This window comes from Oculina patagonica, unplaced genomic scaffold, assembly GCF_052425735.1.
Source record: "Oculina patagonica isolate OP01 unplaced genomic scaffold, crgOcupat unplaced2, whole genome shotgun sequence".
Classification (NCBI taxonomy): domain Eukaryota; kingdom Metazoa; phylum Cnidaria; class Anthozoa; order Scleractinia; family Oculinidae; genus Oculina; species Oculina patagonica.
The window spans coordinates 1,247,820-1,274,735 of NW_027558036.1; the positions used below are offsets into that span (position 1 = coordinate 1,247,820).

Consider the following 26,916-nt stretch of genomic DNA (forward strand, 5'->3'; position numbering starts at 1 on the left):
GGTATATCACCCTGTATGTCTGCTTGCCTGTCTTTTTTTCTGTCCAACTCCCTGGCTGCTGCATGCCTGCCTGCCTGTCTGTCTGTCTGTCTAGTCTGTCTGACTGTCTGTCTGCCTGTTTGTCCGACTGTCTGTGTGTGTGTGTCCGTCAGTCAAAATGTTGCTGAATTACAGAAAACTTCTTAAAAGTGGCTCATAACAAATAATTTAAGTTTTAACTGTCGTGGGCCACATAATAATTACAATTGGTGACAATAATTATTATTGGTGGCTTGATGCAAATAGGACAATATATCACTGTATATAATTTGCTTATCCAGCTTTCGCTCGATTACTGATTACGGATTAATTTAAGGGCAAACGGCCGTAAAGTTTTGAAAGTAACAACCATTGTTACTGTCACATTTAACAGTGTTTTCCTTTCATTACTTCTGGTGGGTAGCTTCGTTCGAGGGGTCGATACTTTTAATCATCTTAAAGGTGTGGCATATAAGGGTCGATCTGTCTTACTGTAATCGTACAATATGTGATTTTGTTTTTCGCAGGTACCTTAGCCACAATAAAATAGAAGTGCTGCCTGAAGGAATATTTGAGAACCTATCAAGTCTAGTTGTTTTGTAAGTACATGCATCTGACAAGTATTTAATTAAGGAGGCTATTAACGGTTTCCAGCACTTTCCATCTCTTATACTTTGATGGATCAGTACTGCAAACCTTTTACAGTTGCTCCTACAATAATGGTACCAAACAAATGCCCAATCATTGGTAACAACAGTTTAACCTGTTTAGAACTGCTACAAACTGGATAATGATCAAAATATTAAAATACAACTTTTTGCAAAACTAAAAGGGCAGACTATAAATGAATTTTAAAATCAAATACAAATGTAAATAGCCTAATTAATTGTAAATATTTTTAACTTTTAATACTTTTAATTTACAAGACCCCACAAGCTGTAAGCTTTTATCCAAATCGTGTTTTTAAATAAAGGCAAATTACTTACTTACTTACTTATTGAGCTTGAACTCTAATGTTTATGCCGAATATAAAACCGACTGACTTTTTGACTTTGAACGTACCAATTCTCGTTCCATAAACTAAACTGATTAACTGAAGGTTAATGCTTCGTTTACTGGTATTTTACGTTGTTCTTGTTAACCCGTCTTGTCTGTTTCTCTGGCTGGCCGAATTTTTTTTAAATTACAAAATGGTAAAAATTGTTATAATGAGAATATTTAAAACTAGCTCATATCAAATAAATTAGTTTTAATCGCCTCAAAAACTAAATTTGAAAGTACTGCTTCTGATTATAACGTTGCCAACTTTGGCTATTCTCGTGACTTTAAGTTAGGCGTTACGAACATGTCTCTGCTTCCCAATCTCTCGGTATTTGCATGGATGATAAAAGACTGTCAAGGAATACCCTAAATTTGGCGAAAAAGGGTCATTTGGAGTGGGTGGCAGTGGGAGGCTGTAGTAGTGTATTACATGTAGCCCAGCGGTTACTCATAAGAGTACATCCGGGATGCGAAGAGTGTGTAGTGAGCGGGAAAGCATGTACTGTGTGTACGGGCGTGTGTTCTGCTTTAAAAGCAGCTGTAAGCCTTTGTGGCCTTTGAACACTAAAAATTGGCGACGAGGATGTCGCACTCAGTGGAACGAGCGTTGTCGCCCTAAGATTTAACCGGTTCTTCCTTTCAGGTCGCCAAACGGTGGCGACAGTGGAAGCGATTTTACCAATATTACATCGATGGCAAAGGAATTACGAACGCCTCTCGAAAGAAAGCTCAATTACTTCATTTAGCGGGCATGGAAGTCCAAGATATTTTCGAAGTCGTTCCGGATTCAGGACCGATCAATGCCGAGGAGGGTAACGAGTATGTAGTGTGTCTTCGTACGCTTGATGGAGGGACTGGATGGGGGGGTACAAATGTCAGTTGTCAGTTAAATTTTAGGCCATTTGTCAGTTGTCTGTTACTTGACTGTTAATAATTAACCGTGTAACTAAATTATTTACTTCTGACCCAAAAGCTAGCTCGATTGGCACATATAACGTAAAGTATATCGTTAATTCAAGATTCTTACTTAAAGAACTATTGTTTCTCAGATTTGGAGTTAAAACCATTGCAATTGCATTACAACCTGAGATAAAAATTTAAGCGTTAACTTGCCTACCAATGATCACCTATATCAGTCTAAATCTACCTATTTATCTTCAACACTTTATACTTAATAGACCTTAATAAATATCAAGAAGAGTTTACGGAGCAAAATAAAATATCTTGAGAATTTGAGTAAAACCGCGAGTATCGTATTTTCTCGATTGAAAAAGCTGGCTTCTAATAAAGCCGAGTTTCCACGGTGGAAGTATGAAAACCTGTACTGGTCTGTAATAAAAAATTTGCATTATACTCAAAAGTAATGTATAAAGGTCTCCGCACACGTGGGGTCAAGACGCAGGGACATGTTGCAGCAATATGAAGCAGCGACAAAATCATGTGTTGTTCACACTGAGGGGACATGCAGCAGGGACGATGATATTTGAGTCAGCATGAAAAAGTGTCGAAAATCCAAGGAATTGACCCTGAGAGTTATGATAATCATTAGTGAATTGGTATTTCTAATGGATTGGTATTACATTTGCAGTGCGAAGTGTTTTCAGTAACATTTTGTTTTTAGCTGTGAATTACCGCTATTTTTAGCCACTGTTTTAACCCTTGAATTACATAATGGTCAACTGATACGACTGAAATGTGACATGTACATGCATTATAACCAGATTTCTACCTGAAACAAACGCGCTCGGTGGTTCACATTGCCGCAACGTTTCAAAATTTAGTTTTATATACACAGTGCCACAGTAATTATAACATATATAACGCCAAGAGAAATAATTAAGTATCAAACACATCGTACATTGCAACAAAAATGGGAACAAGAAACACGTAGTCGTACCTGGTAGGATTTCTGGACTAACTGGCATAATTCATATTTATATCAATACAAAATACAAATGCACTTATAATACATACTGTTCATTTCGCTTCCTGTGCCATCCAGTAAGCTTGGTAGTTCGAGCTTCCACTGGTCGTCTGTGGTGATGGCGAAGTTGTCGCTTTTCCCACTCTCATTCGGTGCCATTCGGAAAAGCTTGATGTCAAAGTCACCAAGGCCGCATTTTCTAGTTAAATCTTTGAGGCCAAGGAATGCCACAAGGTGCTTTTTGAGCGCATGAACTGTATTTATATCATTTATCGGAATACGGCTTCTAAATCGATCGAAAGCCGAGTTCGAGTCAACTCTGTAAAAGCTTACAATAGCTTTTACAACGCCAGCATTGGCGGCCATTGCATAAACTGGCGCGTGTTCAGCGTAACTTTGAGATCGTAGCTGGTAATATGACCCTGATGTACAAGGGTCATACAGTGAATCATTAACGAAATATGAAACCCTAGCGTCCCGCTGCTGAGATTCGTATAAAACGTACATTTGTTTGACGAAAAGAGTCAAAGAGTGTTATTTACAACGGGTTTTTTAGGATTAACGATGCTCATGTGGGTTATTTAGGACAGTTTGGTCAGTTGTCAGTTGTCAGTAAAAGCCACTACAAATGTCAGTTGTCAGTTAGATTTTAGGCGATTTGTCAGTTGTCAGTTAAAATTTTGGCCATTTGTCAGTTGTCAGTTAACCCCATCCAGACCCTCTTGATGCTCATTTTCGCGCCGTGGACGAAGTCCATGTTTTTTCCACAGCCGCCCAGACGTTGTATTCGATTTAGATGATTATAAGACAATGTATGAGAATACTTTGAAAATTGCTCGAAATTGTACTTGTATGAAAGATTTGAATAAAAATTTCTTACCTTATGTTTATCATGCGTTATTTTGACATTTCTGTGCCTCTGGAGTGGGTTTAAAGCCGTTTAGACGAGTTTTTCTTTCCGACGTTGTCGCCATGGCGCGGTCGCTTAGCTAAATTTTTGAATCTTGTGCCCGAGATAACTTTTCACGCATTCAGACAAAGCAAAAGTGGAAACCCAGCGCTCGAACACGAGCGTTTCTCGGGCGGTTAAAATAAACTTTGGAACCTTAAGCGAAGGAAATCGAAAGAAGAATTATCGACGGCTGTATTGAAGCAATTTTGGTGAGATTCGACACTTTTTGTGGTATTTAAGGAGCTTCGAGTGCGAACCGTTGGCGAACTAGCTATAGGTCACCTGCCTTTCGTTTCTCTTTAGGGGAAGCAACGTCGGAAAGAAAAACTTGTCTAAACGGCTTTAAACCCACTCCAGAAGCACAGAAATGTGAAAATAACGCATGATAAACATAAGGTAATACATTTTTATTCAAATCTTCAATACAAGTTCTATTTCGAGCAATTTTCAAAGTATTCTCATACATTGTCTTATAATCACCTAAATCGAATACAACGTCTGGGCGACCTGTGGTTTTTCGACAACTTGCGTTGACCAAGGGGGAGACCGCTGATAAATTTATCGTTCGTTTACGGAAACAAGCTTGTCACTGTAATTTTGGCGCAGCTTTGGTGAAAAATTTGTCAGATCATCTGATCGAAAAGCTCCCCGATGTTGAACTGAAGAAGAAATTACTCGAGGTGAATAATATTACGCTAGAGGCTGCGATGGATAAGGTCCGAAAGTGGGAAGCTTCGCGTAAGCAAGTGAGTCAAATGCCGGTTACGCCAAGTCAAGACCGACAAGAACCTGGAGCAAGTGTTGGAGCAGGGACTAATGCTGTCGAACAAAGGTCTGGGCGTGGATCGAAAGGTAAAAGGGTTTGTTTTAACTGTAGAAAAGAAGGTTACTTGGCTAAAGACGGCAATTGTCCAGCTCGTGGACGGAAGTGCAGGACACTATGCTAGCTGTTGCAAGGGGGGAAGGATCCAAAAGTTTGGAAAAACAAATATTACTTAACGACGGGGAGGCCGGAAGACATCAGAGTTGAGAAAAAGCAGGCCAATCTTGTAGAGGGATCGTTGGAACCCTCCAGGTGAGAATGATTCATTTGCCTTTACCGTAGAAGAGCAGACATGCAATTTGGCCGCTTCTGCTGAGCCAGTGCTTTGTGTAAGCATTGGGACAGTAAACAGGGATGTGTTGGTTGACTCTGGACCTGGGAGCAATCTTTTAAGCATGGACACTGTTAAGGAGTTAAAACATCAGTAGCTTCAGGCGCAACTCTGCACAAGAAAGTTGTATGCTTATGTGGGTCGTGCGCTTGAAATCGAAGGTCAGTTTCAGTCAGAAGACTCTGTTGGTAAAACGAAGATTGTGGCAGATTTCGTTGTTGTCAAAACAGGTCGTTGTTTGCTAGGATATTCGACTGCCCTGCATCTTGGAATCTTTCGAGTGGATCCAGCAGGAACTCTTGCCACAGGGCTTTTCAAGTCAACCGCAGACACCCTCAGAAGTTCGTAGCTTGTTGGGTCTCGTTGGATTCAGTGCCAGGTTTATACCCGATTTTACAACAACTGCTGATCCCTTAAGAAGACTTGCCAGAAAAGGAAAACTGTTTATGTGGGGCGACTTGACTTTTCAGAAATTGAAAAGTCAAGTTGCAAGTGCACCAGTCTTTGATAAGAACGCACCTACTCGTGTTATTGCAGATGCCAGTCCAGTGGAGCTTGGAACAGTGCTGGTCCAATAGAAGAATGGAGATAGTCGTGCTGTCTGTTACACAAGTCGTAGTTTGAGCCAAGTGGAGGGCCGTTATAGTCAAACCGAGAAAGAAGCACTAGCCCTAGTTTGGGCATGTCAACGTTTCCACTTCTAATTGTATGGGCTGCCACAGTTTGACCTCGTAACAGACCATGAAGCACTCAAAATAATCTATTCCAAGGAAGTCCAAACCTTCAGCCCGGAAAGAGCGCTGAGTTCTGCATATACAACCGTACAACTATCAAGTCTGTTAGGTGTCATCGAGAAAGAATATTGCAGATGCCCTTTCCCGACTGACAAATATACCTGCCTCAGATCAGTCCCCGGAGGACGATGGATACATACGCATGGTAGCTCTGTATGCTGTCTCCGCTGCGTTGATAATCAAAGAGATTGAACGGATTGTAGCACAAAATCCAGAGTTGCAATCAGTCATAATTTGCCTCATCGAAGAAAAATGGGACATTGTTCTCAAGTCATACTTGCCAGTGCGCAATGAATTGACCTTTATCGGTCATGCAATTCTACTGGGAATGAGAATTGTTGTACCGCAAGCTCTTTGCAAAAGAGTTGTCAGTTTGGCTCACGAGGGGCATCAAGGAGTCGTGAAGACAAACAATAGTATAACAAGTGCTAACTGCGCTAGCTGTACAACAGAACACCAAAGTGAACTGTGAACAGTTTGTTTGGGCTTTTATAGCTAAAGGGTTGTCTGCTGGGAATGCCAGTAGAAAGAACTGTACTTCAGCACAGCTTGGCATTACACGTGTATAATCTTAGCCATGAATAGTGCTGGTCGGCGTCGGGAGCGAGGACCAGGAAGCACCGCGTGCATCTGAAAGCGGGAGATTGCATCGGCGATCTCATTTGAAACCCCGGGGACATGGCAAGCCCGGACTACAAAGTTGTGCTGCATAGAAAGGAGGACGAGCCGCCTGACCAACTCCATTATGCGTGGTACTTTGTAACGCCTAGAATTTATATTAGACACGACCAATATATTGTCACACCAGAATTGGAGGCGTCTCCCGGCAAGAAAGGGGTGCCACATGACGCAAGCAACAACGATGGGAAAGAGTTCTTGCAATTCGATACCTATTTCCCGTTTTTGGTTCAAAAGCATGTGGGGAGGCCAGCCACCCTGGAACCACCTTCACTGGAAATAGCCCCCGAAGCCTAAAGAGCCCGCGGCATCGGTGTAGAGTTCTAGATTCTGAGCTGGAAACGCCCGTTCCAGTTCAAGAGAAAAACTTTCCACATTTCAAGATCCTTAAAGAATTCCTTATTAAGCCGCATGCGGTGGAAACGGCTTGGGATCCCCTCCTGGTCAAATTAATCGCCCGCTGAAGGAAGGTTCTCCTGGGCACCACCACCTTGCATGCAAACTGAAGAGTCCCAATGAGTGATTGTAACTCTACCAGGCGTACTGAGCGACGTATTTTGAAAGCGTTCAACAGTTCATTGATCCTGGAGAGTTTATCCTGTGGTAAGCGGGCCTCCATGCGGACGCTGTCTAAAGCAATGCCCATGAACTCAATCTCCTGGGAGGGGCTTATTGTCTTGGACGCTACGACAGGGACCTCAAGGGACATAAATACCCGTAGCAGAGTGCTAAAGCTAGTTAAAAATGCCAATTTAGACGGTTCGGCAATGACAAAGTCGTCCGTCCACGATGTGAATAACAAGCTGGAGGCCATAGTTACTTTTAAGGATCCATTCAAGCCCGTTCGACAGCTGATTGAAAAGGAACGGGGCACTTCGAAGCCCAAAGGGTAAGTACATGTCTACATAGTATTGGGATAGCCAGCTACAGTGACTAGCCAGCAAGCTCCAGTCGTCCAGATGACTTGGTATCAGGCGGAAGGCTGATTTAAGATCAGTATTGGCCATAAAGGTTCCCCTTCCTAGGGGCTGGAGAATACGGATGGCATCGTCTACCCGCACAAAATCTAAGAGAATAAGGGGTCCTTTGGAATGTGCTCATTAATGTTATCGCCCTGGGGGTAGCAGAGGTTGTAGATAGTGCGCCAGGCAGTTGAATGTTTTTTGGGAACCACGGCCACCGGACGACACGGAAACTTGTGCAGGGGCGGGGAGTGGTAGGGATCCGCTACCCTTCCAAGAGCTACTTCCTTTTGCAGATTGAAAGAAACTTCTTTCGGGTGCTGTACTACCGAAATACGGTTAGGGGAGATGGAAGTCGATGTCAGCCGATCAACTTCCAGTAAAACCATCATTCATTGCCTAGATGCCCAATTCGCAAGACATGGATTGCCCAGAGGCCTGCGCAGCGACAATGGTTCAAACCTGGTGTCCAAGGAAGTAGAAGGGTATTTGAAAGAATCGGAGATTGAGCACCATGACACGGCACCTCTGTGGCCACGGGCAAATGGCCAAGTGGAAAGGCAGAATAAGACGCTTCTGAAATCTGTTAGAGCAGCTCACGCAAAAGGAAAGAATTGGAGGGAGGAGCTAAACAGGTTCCTGTTGGCATACAGGTCAACGCCACATTCGACTACAGGGAAGAGTCCTGCTGAATTGTTGTTTAGAAGTAAGCTTAAAACCAAAATGCCTGAGCTGGTCGATTTGGAAGAGGAGAAAAAAGAAGTCAGTGACCAAGGAATCCGTGATCAGGACACACAGAGAAAGCAGTCGCGTAAGGACTACGCCGACAAGAGGTTTCATGCTAGAGACCGAAATGTGAGAGAAAGAGACACTGTTTCGCTAGAGAAGAAGAATGAAAACAAGCTGTCGTCTTGCTATGAGAATGAACCATATCAGGTGATGTCTCGTTGTGGAGACCAGGTGCTACTGAGATCATCACAGGGAGTTCAGTACAAGCGAGACCTTCTGCATATCAACACAATAAGGTGGTTAGATGACAAAATGTAACAATGGAAACGTTTACAAGCCTAACTAAATGTGCAATTAGAACCAAGCCCTTTAACATGCCAGATCAGAAAGAACAGGGAGCTCCACTACAGGATGCTGAACCACCGACGGAACCGAAGACGGCCGAGATATCACCCATGAAAGAGAATCCAGTACCAACGACAGATTCACCACCTGACCTACCTGCTGCTATACCTACAGCTGAGCAGCCAGTTAGAAGATCTGACAGAATTAGTACTCATCCGAAAGCACTGAACGATAATGTTCTGCACTAAACTTAGGGATTTTTTTACTGTCATATTCATTGCTGTGTTTCAAAAGTAACATTTGAACATTTATATATGAATTTAAAGGGACCGTGTCACGGATTTAAGCCAAACTTAGGCATGGGAAATGACCATCAAATTCGTTTAAATGTATAAAATTACCTCTTACAACAGTGAAGGAATATTTAAAGAACACACCAAATGCAAAAGAAGGTACGGATGGCCAAAAGTGTCGAAGATTGAAACGGATTGCGATGTGGGCTTTTGAAATATGGTCCGGCGGAACAGTTTTCAAAGTTAATCTTGTCTGCTTGTTACTTTAATTTATGACGCCCTGGAGACACATTTAGCTGCAAGGAAGTTATGATTTTGTCATTTAGTATCAAAGAATTAATTTCTTTGCAAACATTTAGTTTCATTGCGAATATTTGGCAAAATTTAATAACATAAGATTAACTTGGCAGTGACATAGTCCCTTTAACCGCAGGGACCATGTTTATGAGTAGTGAGTTTGGTTCGAGTGTAAAAACAAGAAATGAACTCAAAACGCGTGTTTAAAGGAACTTTTCTGTTATTTGACGTAAAGTATTTAAGCGAAGGACGAGATGGATGTAATGTATTACATGTTGGCCAGCGGTTACTCATAAGTGTACATCAATACCCTCAAACGATATGAACACCCAAAACGGACTCCCAACAATATTCACCAAAACTACCAGCTGGTTACTAATCGCACTTGGTATGTTCCCTCAGCTGTCGCACTAAAACAATGTCAATTTATTCATGATTTGTAGTATTTATATGCGATGTTGATAATTTATCATCGCATCGCATTTAAGATTTTGCAAAGAACCATACCGCAATCCGTTTACTCTTCTCAATATTTGTCCATCCACATTTTCTTTTGAATTTGCTGCGTTATTGATATGTTTCTTCGTCATTGTAAGTGGTTAATTTTATGTTTCACTTAATCCTGCGGCCATTTTTCTTGTTTACATTTGGCTTAAATTCATGACACAGTTCCTTTAAGAAAATCAGTTGACTTATACAGAAGGTAGGCCCCTTTTTGTTGTTGTCTTATGATATTCATATTAAGCGTCTTTTCCAGAAAACATGTCACAGTTTGAAAAAGAAAATACCATATTTATTATTTACTATGTCACAGTTTGTTATTTGGGCGATCAGTGTTTATTATGTCAACTTAAAAACATTTTTGAAACTGATCTAAAAGTGTAAAATGATCTTATAAATACTTTTAAGAAACTAAATATTCGCAAACGTTCTGTCGCCTTCGTCAGAAATATAGTTTGAAACAGTGTCACTGCATGCATAATCGGGTCTTATTTGCTGCTAGTCTCCAAAGATGCAAACAAAGGTAACTAAACTTGTGGGAAATGTAAATGTTCAGGAGCGAGAGAATAAAGTAAGCACTTGCAACCCTGAGGCACAAAATAGAATCATGTGAGTGAGTCCATTTAACTTATAAACATGATTCTATTCTGTAAATGTTCGTTTACGGAGTTTCGGTCCTGGATGGAATGCAAAACGTCCAGAAAAAAGCGTTCTAGTCTATTCAGGTTTCTTTCTAGAATTTCAACGTAGTTCAGGTGAATGTCGTAATCTGTTGCTCCCTCGGAGATTGGCCAAAAATGATTTCAAGAGAAAGAAAACTGAAGAAAAAGATGAATGGATATAGACATAGCAAGCCAATAGCACAGAGCTAAAAATTGGCGACAAATTATTAATTAATGAAATCCAAGACCAACTGGAGAAGGGGACCGTGTAGAGAGTTAATGATTAGCCTTAGAAAGAAAGGAAGTTTTGACCTTCTTTACAAAGTGGGGATACTTTTGGGATGCGTGATTAGCAGATTTGATTTGCCGTGAAACGTAAATGTGAATTTCTTTGGGTAACAGCGAGATAGAAAAGTAGTACGTTACTTGCTTATTTTCGTCATTCGGAAAAATGAAATTTTAATATCCGTGATCCGTTATTTATTTTTATTTTTTCTGCCCGTGAACCGTGCCAGAGACCGCCCCTGTAAGACCCCCTACGAAGCAGCAGAAGAAAAAAAAAGTAGAAAGCACAAATATACGAACCATCTTCGACACATCAGCTAAGGAATATTAGACTGGTTCGTCCTTAAACGATTTTCGATTGGAGACTGGAACTCCACTCTAAAACCATACACTGGATTGTGCTGGTTCAAAACCGTTTCAAAGTTGGCTGTTGCGCTTTCTGGCGATTTTTAGCAGTCAGTCTTGCAGGTACGCACAGGTTTAGGCTTTGTTATTCCTTCAACACAGCCACTGTTTCTTCTTGGTGGAACTCTAAAGCAACAGCTAGAAAACTTGAAAGCCAAATATCACGAAGATTTTGAGGATCGTTAGTGGACGAATTACCACTGCCCAGGGGCACAATTTATAATTTGAAAAGGTTACAGTCTTAGTATATTGAGAAGCGGAGTTTAAACTACATACATGCCACTATTATGTGGTGGTGGCTAACGCTGAATTGAGAGACGAAGGGAAAATATATGACAAGAAAAATTTGTGCATGAAAGCCAAAGAAGCAAAGTTACCGAGACTTTCTTGGAGCAAGCAGAAAGATACCATGGTCGTGATCTTTACTAAAGGTTCTGTGGAAACTAGTTAGAGAGAAATTCTGACTAGTTAGGCATAAGTAATTGACCCTCTTGGAGTGGCAAGCCTTACAGCCTGAGTAAGGGGGCTGTGGGGCCTTTGCGTCTTAGAAATGGCAAGTTCCACAGCTGGGTAAGACGATCTATACCACAAATCGAAATCGACACAAATCGACTTGCAGAGAGGTTTGCGAGCAATACCTACCATGGGATTCAGTGCTAGAAATAGGGAAACTGGTAAAACAGTGTTGCAAGTTCAAGGAATACCTAATTAATAAAGTAAGAATTTCCTGCAGTCTAGCTACAGCCAAAGAACCATTCCTTTTTTTGTTCACATGCCTTCGGTGATACTATTGGCACAATATCTGCGACTACAGTATTAGGATTATTCTTTAAGAGTCGTGCGCAAACCAGGATCTTTAACCCGAGTAATTCACCTCGAACTGGTACCAAATTTAACGGATAAGCAGTTCATCAGTATCCGCACATTTTGCATCACAAAGGAGCAAAGTCTAAAATGATCAACGCTTATAACGGTACAACGCTTATAACAGGTACAGCAAACAGGTCGAGTAAGGTGATGATCCCAACTTCACTTTGACAGTATTTTACCAAAACACGTAATCAGTAACTATACAAGGAAATGTTCATATACATCAGATTTTTGACAGTTCGAACCATATTTCAGGTTCGATGCAGACTTAACAGCACGATTCACTTTAACCCTAAAATGAATACAAAAAAGTTCAAAGATAGGAGTCCTTTCATCACTCGTGTTTCTGACGCAAGAGGGACTGGGTACACAGGAGAAAATAACAAAACTTACTCTTGGTGATGCGGGTGGGGATTACTATACAGGAGGTTAATACGAAAAGGGGATGCCTTTGTCAGACTGGAGGTTTATCACCCTGTATGTCTGCTTGCCTTTTTTTTCTGTCCAACTCCTTGCCTGCTGCATGCCTGCCTGTCTGTCTGTCTGTCTAGTCTGTCTGACTGTCTGTCTGCCTGTTTGTCCGACTGTCTCTGTGTGTGTCTGTCAGTCAAAATATTGCTGAATTACAGAAAACTTCTTAAAAGTGGCTCATAACAAATAATTTAAGTTTTAACTGTCGTGGGCCACATAATAATTACAATTGGTGACAATAATTATTATTGGTGGCTTGATGCAAATGGGACAATATATCACTGTATATAATTTGCTTATCCAGCTTACACTCGATTACTGTGATAAAATACGGATTGCAGTTGCTCCTACAATAATGGTACCAAACAAATGCCCAATCATTGGTAACAATAGTTTAACCTGTTAAGAACTGCTACAAACTGGATAATGATCAAAATATTAAAATGCAACTTTTTGCAAAACAAAAAGGGCAGGCTATAAATGAATATTGAGCTTGAACTCTAAACTTAATGCCGAATATAAAACCGACTGACGTTTTGACTTGAACGTACCAAATCTCGTTCCATAAACTAAAGTGATTAACTGAAGGTTTATGCTTCGTTTACTGGTATTTTACGTTGTTCTTGTTAACCCGTCTTGTCTGTTTCTCATCATCATCATCATCATCATCATCATCATCATCATTTATTTGCCACTTCAGAATTAAACATACAAATTAAAATAACTTAAAAAGATAAGGCGAGGAGACCTCCAAGAAACCACAAGGCTTATGGGGGAGGCCACCTCGGGTTAGCAATAAGTTAGTAATTTCGCTGTGAATGTGCAGCTAGGCCAATTTCAGACTCATTTTATTTCTGGCTGGCTGATTTTTTTTTTGAATTACAAAATGGTAAAAATTGTTATAATGAGAATATTTAAAACTAGCTAATATTAAATAAATTAGTTTTAATCACTTCAAAAACTAAATTTAAAAGTACTGCTTCTGATTATAACGTTGCCAACTTTGGCTATTCTCGTGACTTTAAGTTAGGAGTTACGAACAAGTCTACGCTGCCCAATCTCTCGGTATTTGCATGGATGATAAAAGACTGTCGAGGGATACCCTAAATTTGGCGTAAAAGGGGTCATTTGCAGTGGGTGGCAGTGGGAGGCTGTAGTGCATTACATGTAGCCCAGTGGTTATTCATAAGAGTACATCCGGGATGCGAAGAGTGTGTAGTGAACAGGAAAGCATGTACTGTGTGTACGGTCGTGTTTTCTGCTTTAAAAACAGCTGTTAGCCCTTGTGACTTGCCTTTGTGGCCTTTGAACACTACAAATTGACGAAGAGGATGTCGCACTCAGTGGAACGAGCGTTGCCGCCCTAAGATTTAACCGGTTCTTCCTTTCAGGTCGCCAAACGGTGGCGACAATGGAAGCGATCTTACCAATATTACATCAATGGCAAAGGAATTACGAACGCCTCTCGAAAGAAAGCTTAATTACTTCATTTTGCGGGAATGGAAGTCCAAGATATTTTCGAAGTCCTTCCGGATTCAGGACCGAACAATGCCGAGGAGGGTAACGAGTATGTAGTGTGTCTTCGTAAGCTTGATGCTCATTTTCGCGCCGTGGACAATGTGCCATACGAAAGCCATGTTTCTCTACAGCCGCCCAGACGTTGTATTCGATTTAGGTGATTATAAGACAATGTATGAGAATACTTTGGAAATTGCTCGAAATAGTACTTGTATGAAAGATTTGAATAAAAATGTCTTACCTTATGTTTGTCTTGCATTATTTTGACATTTCTGTGCCTCTGGAGTAGTTTTAAAGCCGTTTAGACGAGTTTTTCTTTCCGACGTTGTGCTTCCCCTAAAGAGAAACGAAAGGCAGGCGACCTGTAGTTCGCCAACGGTCCGCACTCGAAGCTCCATAAATACCACAAAAATTGTCGAATCTCGCCAAAATTTCTTCAATACAGCCGTCGATAATTCTTCTTTGGATTTACTTCGCCTAAGGTTACAAAGTTTATTTTAACCGCTAGAGAAACGCTCGTTTTCGAGCGCTGCGTTTTCGAACTTCCTGTAGGTTCTTGGCATTAAAAAAAAAACACACAAAATCTTCAGGGAGGAAAATTTTCCAAGGAATTAAATTTGGAGCTAATCCTATTATACGATCGTCGACATTTTTTTTACTTTTATATTTGTCTTATATATGATATTCATATAAGGCGTCTTTCCCAAAAAACATGTTACATTTTGTTATTTAAGCGATCAGTGTTTATCATGGTTACCTAAAAACTTTATTAAAACTGATTTAAAAATGTAAAATAATCTTATAAACACTTTTAAGAAACTAAATATTCGCAAACGTTCTGTCGCCTTCGTAGACGTATAGTTTGAAACAGTGGCACTCCATGCATAATCTGGTCTTATTTTCTGCTAGTCTCAAAAGATGCAGACAAAGGTAACTAAACTTGTGGGAAATGTAAATGTTCAGGAGCGAAAGAATACGGTAAGCACCTGCAACCCTGAGGCACAAAATACAATCATGTGAGTGAGTCCATTTAACTAATAAACATGCTTCCATTCTGCAAATGTTCGTTTACGGAGTTTCGGTCGTGGATGCATGGCATGGAATGCAAAACGACCAGAAAAAGGCGTTCTAGTCTATTCAGGTTTCTTTCTAGAATTTCAATGTAGTCTAGGTGAATATCGTAATCTGTTGCTTCCTCAGAGATTGGCCAAAAATGATGTCATGAGAAAGAAAACTGAAGAAAAAGATGAATGGATATAGGCATAGCAAGCCAATAGCAGAACAGCACATTGCCGACAAATTACTAATTAATGAAATCCAAGACCGACTGGAGGAAGGAACCGTGGAGAGAGTTAATGATTAGCCTTAGAAAGAAAGGAAGTTTTGACCTTCTTTACACGAGGGTGGTTCGGGGATACTTTTGGGATGCGTGATTAGCAGATTTGATTTGCCGTGAAACGTAAATGTGAATTTCTTTGGGTAACAGCGAGATAGAAAAGTAGTACGTTACTTGCTTATTTTCGTCATTCGGAAAAATGAAATTTTAATATCCGTGATCCGTTATTTATTTTTATTTTTTCTGCCCGTGAACCGTGCCAGAGACCGCCCCTGTAAGACCCCCTACGAAGCAGCAGAAGAAAAACAAGTAGAAAGCACAAATATACGAACCATCTTCGACATATCAGCTAAGGAATATTAGACTAGTTCGTCCTTAAACGATTGTAGATTGGAGACTGGAACTGCACTCTAAAATCATACACTGGATTGTGCTGGTTCAACCGTTTTAAAGTTGGCTGTTGCACTTTCTGGCGATTTTTAGCAGTCAGTCTTGCAGGTACGCACAGGTTTAGGCTTTGTTATTCCTTCAACACAGCCACTGTTTCTTCTTGGTGGAACTCTAAAGCAACAGCTAGAAAACTTGAAAGCCAAATATCACGAAGATTTTGAGGATCGTTAGTGGACGAATTACCACTGCCCAGGGGCACAATTTATAATTTGAAAAGGTTACAGTCTTAGTATATTGAGAAGCGGAGTTTAAACTACATACATGCCACTATTATGTGGTGGTGGCTAACGCTGAATTGAGAGACGAAGGGAAAATATATGACAAGAAAAATTTGTGCATGAAAGCCAAAGAAGCAAAGTTACCGAGACTTTCTTGGAGCAAGCAGAAAGATACCATGGTCGTGATCTTTACTAAAGGTTCTGTGGAAACTAGTTAGAGAGAAATTCTGACTAGTTAGGCATAAGTAATTGACCCTCTTGGAGTGGCAAGCCTTACAGCCTGAGTAAGGGGGCTGTGGGGCCTTTGCGTCTTAGAAATGGCAAGTTCCACAGCTGGGTAAGACGATCTATACCACAAATCGAAATCGACACAAATCGACTTGCAGAGAGGTTTGCGAGCAATACCTACCATGGGATTCAGTGCTAGAAATAGGGAAACTGGTAAAACAGTGTTGCAAGTTCAAGGAATACCTAATTAATAAAGTAAGAATTTCCTGCAGTCTAGCTACAGCCAAAGAACCATTCCTTTTTTTGTTCACATGCCTTCGGTGATACTATTGGCACAATATCTGCGACTACAGTATAAGGATTCAGTATTCTTTAAGAGTCGTGCGCAAACCAGGATCTTTAACCCGAGCAATTCACCTCGAACTGGTACCAAATTTAACGGATCAGCAGTTCATCAGTATCCGCAAACTTTGCATCGCAAAGGTCAGTGCACAGTCTAATATGATCAACGCTTATAACGGTAGAAATTTTACAGGTACAGCAAACAGGTCGAGTAATGTGATGATCCCAACTTCACTTTGACGGTATTTTGCCAAAACACGCAATCAGTAACTATACAAGGAAATTTTCATGAACATCAGATTTTTGACAGTTCGAACCATATTTGAGCTTCGATGCAGTTAATATACAACAGACTTAACAGCACGATTCACTTTAACCCTAAACAATACAAAGAAGTTCAAAGATAGCCTAAGGAGTCCTTTCATCACTCTTGTTTCTGACGCAAGAGGGACTGGGTACACAGGCCTCCCAGCGAAAATAACAGCACTTACTCTTGGGGATGTGGGTGGGGATTACTATACAGGAGGTTATTACGAAAAGGGGATGCCTTTGTCAGACTGGAGGTATATCACTCTGTATGTCTTCTTGCCTGTTTTTCTGTCCAACTCCCTGCCTGCTGCATGCCTGTTTGCCTGCCTGCCTGTCTGCCTGCCTGTCTGTCTGTCTGTCTGTCTGTCTGTCTAGCTTTTCTGTCTGTCTATCTGTCTGTCTGTCTGTCTGTCTGTCTGTCTGTCTGTCAGTCAAAATGATGCTGAATTTCAGAAAACTCCTTAAGTGGCTCATATCAAATAATTTAAGTTTTAACTGTCGTGGGCCACATTATTATTGCAATTGGTGGCTTGATGCAAATAGGACAATATATCACTGTATATAATTTGCTTATCCAGCTTACGCTCGATTACTGTGATAAAATACGGATTAATTTAAGGACAAACGACCGTAAAATTGTGAAAGTAACAACCATTGTTACTGTCACATTTAGCAGTGTTTTCCTTTCATTACTTCTGGTGGGTAGCTTCGTTCGAGGGGTCGATACTTTTAATCATCTTAAAGGTGTGGCATATAAGCGTCGATCTGTCTTACTGTAATCGTACAATATGTGATTTTGTTTTTTTGCAGGGACCTTAGGCACAATAAAATAGAAGTGCTGCCTGAAGGAATATTTGAGAACCTATCAAGTCTAGTTTGGTTGTAAGTACATGCATCTGACAAGTATTTAATTTAGGAGGCTATCAACGGTTTCCAGCACTATCCATCTCTTATATACTTTGATGGATCAGGACTGCAAACCTTTTACAGTTGCTCCTACAATAATGGTACCAAACAAATGCCTTAAGCCCCCCCCCCCCCCCCCCCCCCCACCACACACACACACACACACACACACTTCAAGTCACTAGTCCGCCGGTCCTGGTTAAGAACTGCTACAAACTGGATAATGATCAAAATATTAAAATACAACTTTTTGCAAAACTAAAAGGGCAGACTATAACTGAATATTAAGCTTGAACTCTAACGTTTATGCCGAATATAAAACCGACTGACTTTTTGACTTGAACGTACCAAACCTCGTTCCATAAACTAAACTGATTAACTGAAGGTTTATGCTTTGTTTACTGGTATTTTATGTTGTTCTTGTTAACCCGTCTTGTCTGTTTCTCTGGCTGGCTGAATTTTTTTGAATTACAAAATGGTAAAAATTGTTATAATGAGAATATTTAAAACTAGCTCATATCAAATAAATTAGGTTTAATCGCCTGAAAAACTAAATTTAAAAGTACTGCTTCTGATTATAACGTTGGCAACTTTGGCTATTCTCGTGACTTTAAGTTAGGAGTTACGAACAAGTCTACGCTGCATAATCTCTCCATATTTGCATGGATGATAAAAGACTGTCAAAAGGATACCCTAAATTTGGCGAAAAAGGGGTCATTTGCAGTGGATGGCAGTGGGAGGCTGTAGTGTATTACATGTCAGTAGCCCAGCGGTTACTCATAAGAGTACATCCGGGATGCGAAGAGTGTGTAGTGAGTACTGTGTGTACGGTCGTGCATTCTGCTTTAAAAACAGGTGTTAGCCCTTGTGACTTGCCTTTGTGGCCTTTGAACACTACAAATTGGCGACGAGGATGTCGCACTCAGCGGAACGAGTGTTGCCGCCCTAAGATTTAACCGGTTCTTCCTTTCAGGTCGCCAAACGGTGGCGACAGTGGAAGCGATTTTACCAATATTACATCGATGGCAAAGGAATTACGAACGCCTCTCGAAAGAAAGCTCATCTACTTCATTTAGCGGGCATGGAAGTCCAAGATATTTTCGAAGTCCTTCCGGATTCAGGACCGATCAATGCCGAGGAGGGTAACGAGTATGTAGTGTGTCTTCGTAAGCTTGATGCTCATTTTCGCGCCGTGGACAAAGTCCATGTTTTTTCCACAGCCGCCCAGACGTTGTATTCGTTTTAGGTGATTATAAGACAATGTATGAGAATACTTTGAAAATTGCTCGAAATTGTACTTGTATGAAAGATTTGAATAAAAATTTCTTACCTTATGTTTATCATGCGTTATTTTAACCTTTCTGTGCCTCTGGAGTGGGTTTAAAGCCGTTTAGACGAGTTTTTATTTCCGACGTTGTCGCCATGGCGCGGTCGCTTAGCTAAAATTTTGAATCTTGTGCCCAAGATAGCTTTTCACGCATTCAGACAAAGCAAAAGTGGAAACCCAGCGCTCGAACACGAGCGTTTCTCGGGCGGTTAAAATAAACTTTGGAACCTTAAGCGAAGGAAATCGAAAGAAGAATTATCGACGGCTGTATTGAAGCAATTTTGGTGAGATTCGACACTTTTTGTGGTATTTAAGGAGCTTCGAGTGCGAACCGTTGGCGATTTAGGTCACCTGCCTTTCGTTTCTCTTTAAGGGAAGCAACGTCGGAAAGAAAAACTTGTCTAAACGGCTTTAAACCCACCCCAGAAGCACAGAAATGTCAAAATAACGCATGATAAACATAATGTAATACATTTTTATTCAAATCTTCAATTCAAGTTTTATTTAGAGCAATTTTCAAAGTATTCTCATGCATTGTCTTATAATCACCTAAATCGAATACAACGTCTGGGCGACCTGTGGTTTTTCGACAACTTGCGTTGACTAAGGGGAAGACCGCTGTTAAATTTATGGTTCGTTTACGGAAACAAGCTCGTCACTGCAATTTTGGCGCAGCTTTGGTGGAAAATGTGTGAGATCATCAGATCGAAAAGCTCCCCGATGTTGAACTGAAGAAGAAATAACTCGAGGTGAATAATATTACGCTAGAGGCTGCGATGTATAAGGTCCGAAAGTGGCAAGCTTCGCGTGAGCAAGTGAGTCAAATCGTTACGCCAAGTCAAGACCGACAAGAACCTGGAGCAAGTGTTGGAGCAAGGACTGATGCTGTCGAAGAAAGGTCTGGGCGTGGATCGAGAGGTAAAAGGGTTTGTTTCAACTGTGGAAAAGAAAGTGGCTAAAGACGGCAGTTGTCCAGCTCGTGGACGGAAGTGTAGTAATTCTGGAAAGTGCGGACACTATGCTAGCTGTTGCAAGGAGGGAAGGATCCCAAAGTTTGGAAAAAGCAAATACCACTTAACGACGGGGAGGAAGACATCAGAGTCCAGGAAAAGCAGGTCAGGCCAATCTTGTAGAGGGATCGTTGGAACGCTAAGGTGAGAATGATTCATTTGTCTTTACCGTAGAAGAGCAGACATGCAATTTGGCCGCTTCTACTGAGCCAGTGATTTGTGTCAGCATTGGGGCAGTAAACAGGGATGTGTTGGTTGACTCTGGACCTGGGAGCAATCGTATAAGCATGGACACTGTTAAGGAGTTAAAACATCAGTTACTTAACATTCAGGCGTAACTCACAAGAAAGTTGTATGCTTATGTGAGTCGTGCGCTTGAGATCGAAGGTCAGTTTCAGTCAGAAGACTGTGTTGGTAAAACGAAGATTGTGGCAGATTTCGTTGTTGTCAAAACAGGTCGTTGTTTTTTAGGATATTCGACTGCCACAGATCTTGAAATCCAGCAGGAACTCTTGCCACAAGGAACAGTAACACTGTTAAAAGCACTTTTCAAGTCAACCGCAGACACCTTCAGAGGTTCGTAGCTTGTTGGGTCTCGTTGGATTCAGTGTCAGGTTTATACCCGATTTTACAACAACTGCTGATCCCCTGAGAAGACTTGCAAGAAAAGGAACACTGTTTATGTGGGGCGAGGAGCAAGAGAACTCATTTCAGAAATTGAAGAGTCAAGTTGCAAGTGCACCAGTCTTAGCGTACTTTGATAAGGACGCACCTACTCGTGTTTTTAGGGAGGCGCGGTGGCCTAATGGTTAGTGCGCCGGTCTCCGGATCGAGCAGTTCGGGTTCGAGACCTGGCCGGAGCACTGCGTTGTGTTCTTAGGCAAGACACTTTACTCTCATAGTGCCTCTCTCCACCCAGGTGTATAAATGGGTACCGGCGAATTTACTGCTGGGGGGTAACCCTGCGATGGACTAGCATCCCATCCAGGGGGGAGTAGAAATACTCCTAGCCGCTTAATGCTACAGAAACCGGGATAAGCGCCGGCCTGATGAACCACTTGGCTCGACAGCAGGCTTTAACTTTTACCTACTCGTGTTTTTGAAGATGCCAGTCCGGTGGGGCTTGGAGCAGTGCTGGTCCAATAGAAGAATGGAGACAGTCGTGCTGTCTGTTACGCCAGTCGTAGTTTGAGCCAAGTGAAGGGCCGTTATGGTCAAACCGAGAAAGAAGCACTAGCCCTAGTTTGGGCATGTGAACGCTTCCACTTCTACTTGTATGGGCTGCCACAGTTTGACCTCGTAACAGACTATGAAGCACTCAAAGTAATCTATTCAAGGAAGTCCAAACCTTCAGCCCGGAAAGAGCGCTGAGGTCTGCGTATACAACCGTAAAACTATCTGTCTGTTAGGTGTCATCGAGATAGAATGCCGTAAAATTCCGGTAATAAGCCCTCCCGCTTATAAGCTCCTCCGTTTATAAGCCCACCCAAAACCCCTTACGAACTTGTATAACCCCAGGCTTATAACCAGAATTATACGGTATTGCAGATGCCCTTTCCCGACGGACAAATATACCTGCCTCAGATCAGTCCCCGGAGAACGATGGATACATACGTATGGTAGCTCTGTATGCTGTCTCCGCTGCGTTGATAATCAAAGAGATTGAACGTATTTCAGCACAAGATCCAGTGTTGCAATAAATCATAAATTGCCTCATCGAAGAAAAATGAGACATTGCTCCTAAGTCATACTTGCCAGTGCGTAATGATTTGACCTTTATCGGTCAGGTAATTCTACTGGGAACGAGAATTGTTGTACCCCAAGCTCTTCGCAAGAGAGTTGTCAGTTTGGCTGACAAGGGGCACCAAGAAGTCGTGAAGACATAGGAGAGACTTAGAACGAAAGCCTGGTGGCCTGGAATGGATCGTGATGCAAAAAGAAGATTTTCAGAGTGTTACGGATGCCAGCTGGTTACTAAGAACGTCCCGCACCCACCAGTGAAACCAACATCGCTACCGAGCCAACCGTGGGAAGAAGTAGCTGTGGATCTAATGGGTCCTTAATGTAACTGTTCCTTTCAGAATAATATAACCGTGACTTGTTGTTTGCTTATCCCACAAACTACTAATTAAAACAAACAATGACCCAAGTTGACGTTAATGAGGGAGCACTGCCTTGTGTTCAGTGAGACTGTGCGACTTCCGGAGATTGTGTGACAGAAGAACCTCAATTATCTCCCCAGCACTACAAGCTGACTGCAAAACAGCACGTGCTGGATCGGACAAGAGTATTTGTAGCCCTACCGATGCATGTTTAGATACTCTTTCACAACTGCTACTCCAAGCAACCCCTGAACCAAGGAAAAACCTTTCAAATCTAAACCTGGTATAAGGCGTTATTAGAAAAGTAATGAGACGGGGAATTATCGTCATTATCACTGTAGTTGCGACTATAGTTTTGAGAAATTTGAAAATTAGAAACCGCTCAAAAACGAATTCTACGCTTCTCGGGCCATAACATTCTCGCTGTCATAATTACACATGTAAACAAGTACGACACAATAAAACGTACTGTCTTGAAATGTACCAATCTTGTTTGAATCACTATTATTAAAAATGATTAACTGAGTGTTTTTTTCTCGTTCATTGAAACGCTACATTTACTGATTATTATTGTTCTTGTCAACCCGTACCGTTTGTCTGTCTGTCCGTCTGAATTTTATTAAATTACAGAATGGTACTACAAAATAACAACGACATAATTAACTTCATAGCAAACAAGGACAATATCAACTAAAGTTAACGGTATGCATAAACGTTCGCGGGTAGGCCGACGACATATTAAACAGGTACTTGTCAGCTAATATCCCTAAGAGAATAAAAGTCACGATAATTGGCCTGTTCACAACCCCATCACTTTTGTGGGTACCTTAATTATAAAATGCTTGCCTAATTAATTATAGATAGATGATTTTGATTCTTACTCTTTTACGCAATTCTTTATAATAGTTTGTCCAATTGAGTTGACTATCGAGATATTTATTAGAGTAAAAAACTACTCTGTATTATATATTTACTTAGCATTAATTTTTCTCGACTTTAATACAAGCCAATCAGTGACAATTTATGGTATTCGGAGGTTAAATAAAGTTTCAGTTTAATTCATGTCAGTTCTGTCCCTCTGTCTACATGATCTATCGGTCTTGCCTATCCCTACTCGATTCGCACTATATCTTTTTTGGATGAAATCTAGTCCACAGTATTGAACAACCCTCCCGTTGCAAGCTTACTCTGTCTCTTGTAAAAGAGAAAAAAACTTATATACAGGGTGAAGAACATGAAAACATAATATGTATTTTGCCTAACATGTTGGTGGTTCTAATAAATGTGAACTTATTGTTTTTAATCATCACCTTAACATTTTTCATAAGCTTAAATTCTTGTTTCATTTGTTACAGGTACCTTAGCCACAATAAAATAGAAGCACTGCCTGAAGGAATATTCCAAAACTTACCAGAGCTATGGAGTTTGTAAGTACATGCACCTGTTCAGTATTTTAATTTAAAGATTTCAGGAAAAATGTCTTCAGAACTACATCGAAGAGCAAATCATAAATTTTCGCAGCAAATGTTTTTTATTGATGTTTACTTTTCCTTGGAAGTTGCAAGGTATTTAAATTGCATAAATTTAATTACATTTCGTTAAGAAGATCGATTTTGATATTTTTGAGTTTAGTGTTGTTTTTTTTGCTGTTTTCATTTTATCGTAGTCGTTACTCCAAGTGTAAGAGCTATAGTAACGCGATGTTAAGAAGAAAGAAATCATTAAGGGCAGACAATAATACCTCACTGAGACGCTACGTTCACTTACGCTGTTCTTGTCCATCCGTCCTTTGACTGTCGGTCGGTCTGTCTGTCTCTCCGTCTGATTATCTGTTAAATTCTGGTTTCATTTGTTACAGGGACCTTAGCGTCAATAAAATAGAAGCACCGTCTGGAGTAATATTCCAAAATTTATCAAGTCTGTAGACTTTGGAAGTACATGAATCTGGCAAATATTTAAATTTAAAGATTTCAGGAAATATTTCTTCAACGAACAACATCAGAAATAAAATAAAATAAAAAAACACGAAAAAAGGCAAATCAAACTAAATTACATAATTTCTTACTTTATATGCCACTTCCCTTTAAAATTTTGAATAATCTATTTATTTTCTTCACAGTTTCATATTTAATAATCATTTTGTTCTAAAAACTTTGTATTTATGTCCGGTTTCTTCTGCAGTCCCACAGAAACAATTTTACAATAATAATAAAGAAGTTTAGTAAATCCAAAGAAGGGCACTGCTTTGATGTTATTCGAAATAAAACATTTTGCAAAGTAAGACGAGCTACTTGATTTCATAAGAGGTACCAGCAAGATTCAAAATAATTTCAAAACTGTCTGACGTGGGGACACTGGTAAAAAATGACACAAAGTTTCTGGTTCAGCCTCACAGAAAGTAAATAAATAATCAGTTTTGAAACCAGTTTTGTTTTATTTCGCATTCGTGAAATGTCTTGGTATTCACGTGGATAAAATACTGTCGCGAGCGAAAAATTGGTTATCTACAGCTCGTGATGATAATATGTTTTGAACTGACATGAAACGTCCGTTTTAACTGAAATATAGATAATTTCAAATTCATTTTTCTCTCGCGGGGTCAGCTTGAGTGCTAAAGTTTCAGCAGGTTTTGGTTAGCTGTACTTAAGCTGTTGCCATGGTAAGAGATTTCTTTGGTACCTTTATTTTGGCCTGTATTGCTCGAATGTTGAGTGGAAACCATCTTAACTTGAGGACAGGATAATTGCCTATCGTTCTTGGTGCCTGATATTTCAACTTTTATTTCCCAGAAAGTCTAATAACACTTGGGATCGCTACTAATGGTGAAAGTTTAGCGATACTCTATGGATGGTCGTAACTTTTTAAGGATCGTTATCTTTGGAACTTTACACTGACGTAAAGTATGACGTAAAGTCAAAGGATGTCTCAGAAAGCATATAGATGGTCTGACTTAAAAACCCAAAGACCTAGGAATAAAGCTACACCTATAAACAAAATAACCGCGGTTTAAGTTGCAGCCTATCTAACTGAAAAAGGTTTCAAAGTCGAGGCACGAAATCGATAAAAACATAGTAACAGTGAATTAAGTTTTAATTTGTAATTACCAAAAAACAGAAAGCTTGAAAAAGTACTTGTTTTTTATAAAACATCTTTTTCCCTTTTATAAACCAACTTTACTAAAACCTACATATTTCAGGTTTACAAGCACGAAAAATATAATACAGATTCGAAAAATAGATGCAACCCGAACACTAAAAGTCACAATAATCTTATCGACTTACCGAATGTTTTGCAACCAAAAAGAAATACACAGCGACGCCTCAAACAGCGACAATATTAAACAATTATTCCATGAGCGCGCGTTGGATATGGGACGGTTGATAGCCAACGAGGCGACTATAGCGCCGTGTTGGTTATAACTATCTCATATCCAACATTATTAAATTCGCAACCTCGGATATTGCATTTCTAGCTTTCTGATTGGTTTACTGAATCCCGGTTATCAGCTCATATACCTATGTTTGACCTTATATGGGAAATAAGTGCGGCAAGTGCCGCTCTGCGTAACGTTTTTCTGCGGGAAGCGACAGTTCCATCAGAAAAATGGTTGAAAACAGCAAATTTGGCGAGCTTTATGAACAAGAAATAAACAGCGGTGCCTACAAAAACCACAGAAATGTCATAGTAAAATTAACTACGCAAAACAAAAGGATTGATGCGAAAAGTTTAATAAATAATACTTGTAAACGCACAACAAGAGCGAGTGAATAAAGTAGAAAACCAACAAATAGTTTACGAAAGCGGAACGGCAAACTGACACAGTTTCATTCAGTGTACATCATAAAATTAGGCTCAGCACTTCTTCAAAGTTTGTTACCTTTCAACAGTTCAGTTGAATGTCCACTTTTGGAAACGCGGAAAACAATAGCGTGACGTAACAACATGGCGGTTTTCAAGTCTTCCCGAGTGGACTCCACTTGAATTCTATATATACCTTTTTTCAAGTATTCCTGGGGTGCATTTCCTGCCAGTTGGTAACACAACACAAAGAAAGCATGGAAGAAGTGTTATGCGTGACAATTGTGTAAAATCACGGCGGATTGTGCGCGGAGGTGAGGATTTACTTTCGATGCGTATGTTTGTTTTGGTTGTCTTTTGGGTCGTTTCTTCAGCTTTAATACAGTGTATCTCTTGTGAAAAATTTTTTTGAGCCTTGAAAAAATTCAGAGACGTTCTACAGTTATTCTAGTTGCTTTGTGAGAAATCTGAGCGATGGGCCGCAATTTGGGTGGATGGGCCGCGATTTTTGCTGGAAGCCATCGTCTACGCAAAATGAGACTGCTTATAACTCATCTGTTTGGGCTTCTTTTTGTTCGCTCCAGTCGATGACTTGATGGATAACTGACCTCAAAGAACATCTTAAATACATCCAGGATCGCCAAAGATTATCTACTGGACGTGTTTTAAGATATAACAAGGACTACAGGATGCGAGACTTGTTTTCTTTCTGGTTTCAGTGGACCGGAGGTCGACGCGCTGAAACGCGCAAAAGCACATTGACGCGCAAAGGCACATTGGAATGTATTAAAAGGAAGGCTATCTGGCGAAAGCAACCAAGCATGGACTCGCCTGAAGCGAATTTAAGGAAATTATTTTCTCGATTTGCTTCAATTTCTTGATAACCTGAAGTTAGAGAAACAGAAACAACATGGAAGGAATGAGAATCCTGGCGAGCTGTTACATTGTGATTGCGCCATGCCAGGGAAGGCGAAGGAGACTTCAAATATGA

The 26,916-nt window shown here is 40.5% G+C and overlaps 3 protein-coding genes and 1 pseudogene across 3 annotated transcripts in view; 3 read left to right on the forward strand and 1 right to left on the reverse strand.

Annotated features, from left to right (window-relative positions):
* Positions 1-26,916, forward strand: part of LOC144640164 (flavin reductase (NADPH)-like) — a 136,172-nt gene that overhangs the window by 66,991 nt on the left and 42,265 nt on the right. The window lies entirely within an intron of this gene.
* The window catches only part of LOC144640148 (uncharacterized), a 199,738-nt gene that overhangs the window by 58,484 nt on the left and 114,338 nt on the right, over positions 1-26,916 (reverse strand). The gene's annotated exons all lie outside the window — the stretch shown is intronic.
* LOC144640157 (uncharacterized) overlaps positions 1-26,916 on the forward strand; it is a 261,782-nt gene that overhangs the window by 29,551 nt on the left and 205,315 nt on the right. The window lies entirely within an intron of this gene.
* LOC144640214 (uncharacterized) lies at positions 1,643-5,667 on the forward strand (annotated as a pseudogene).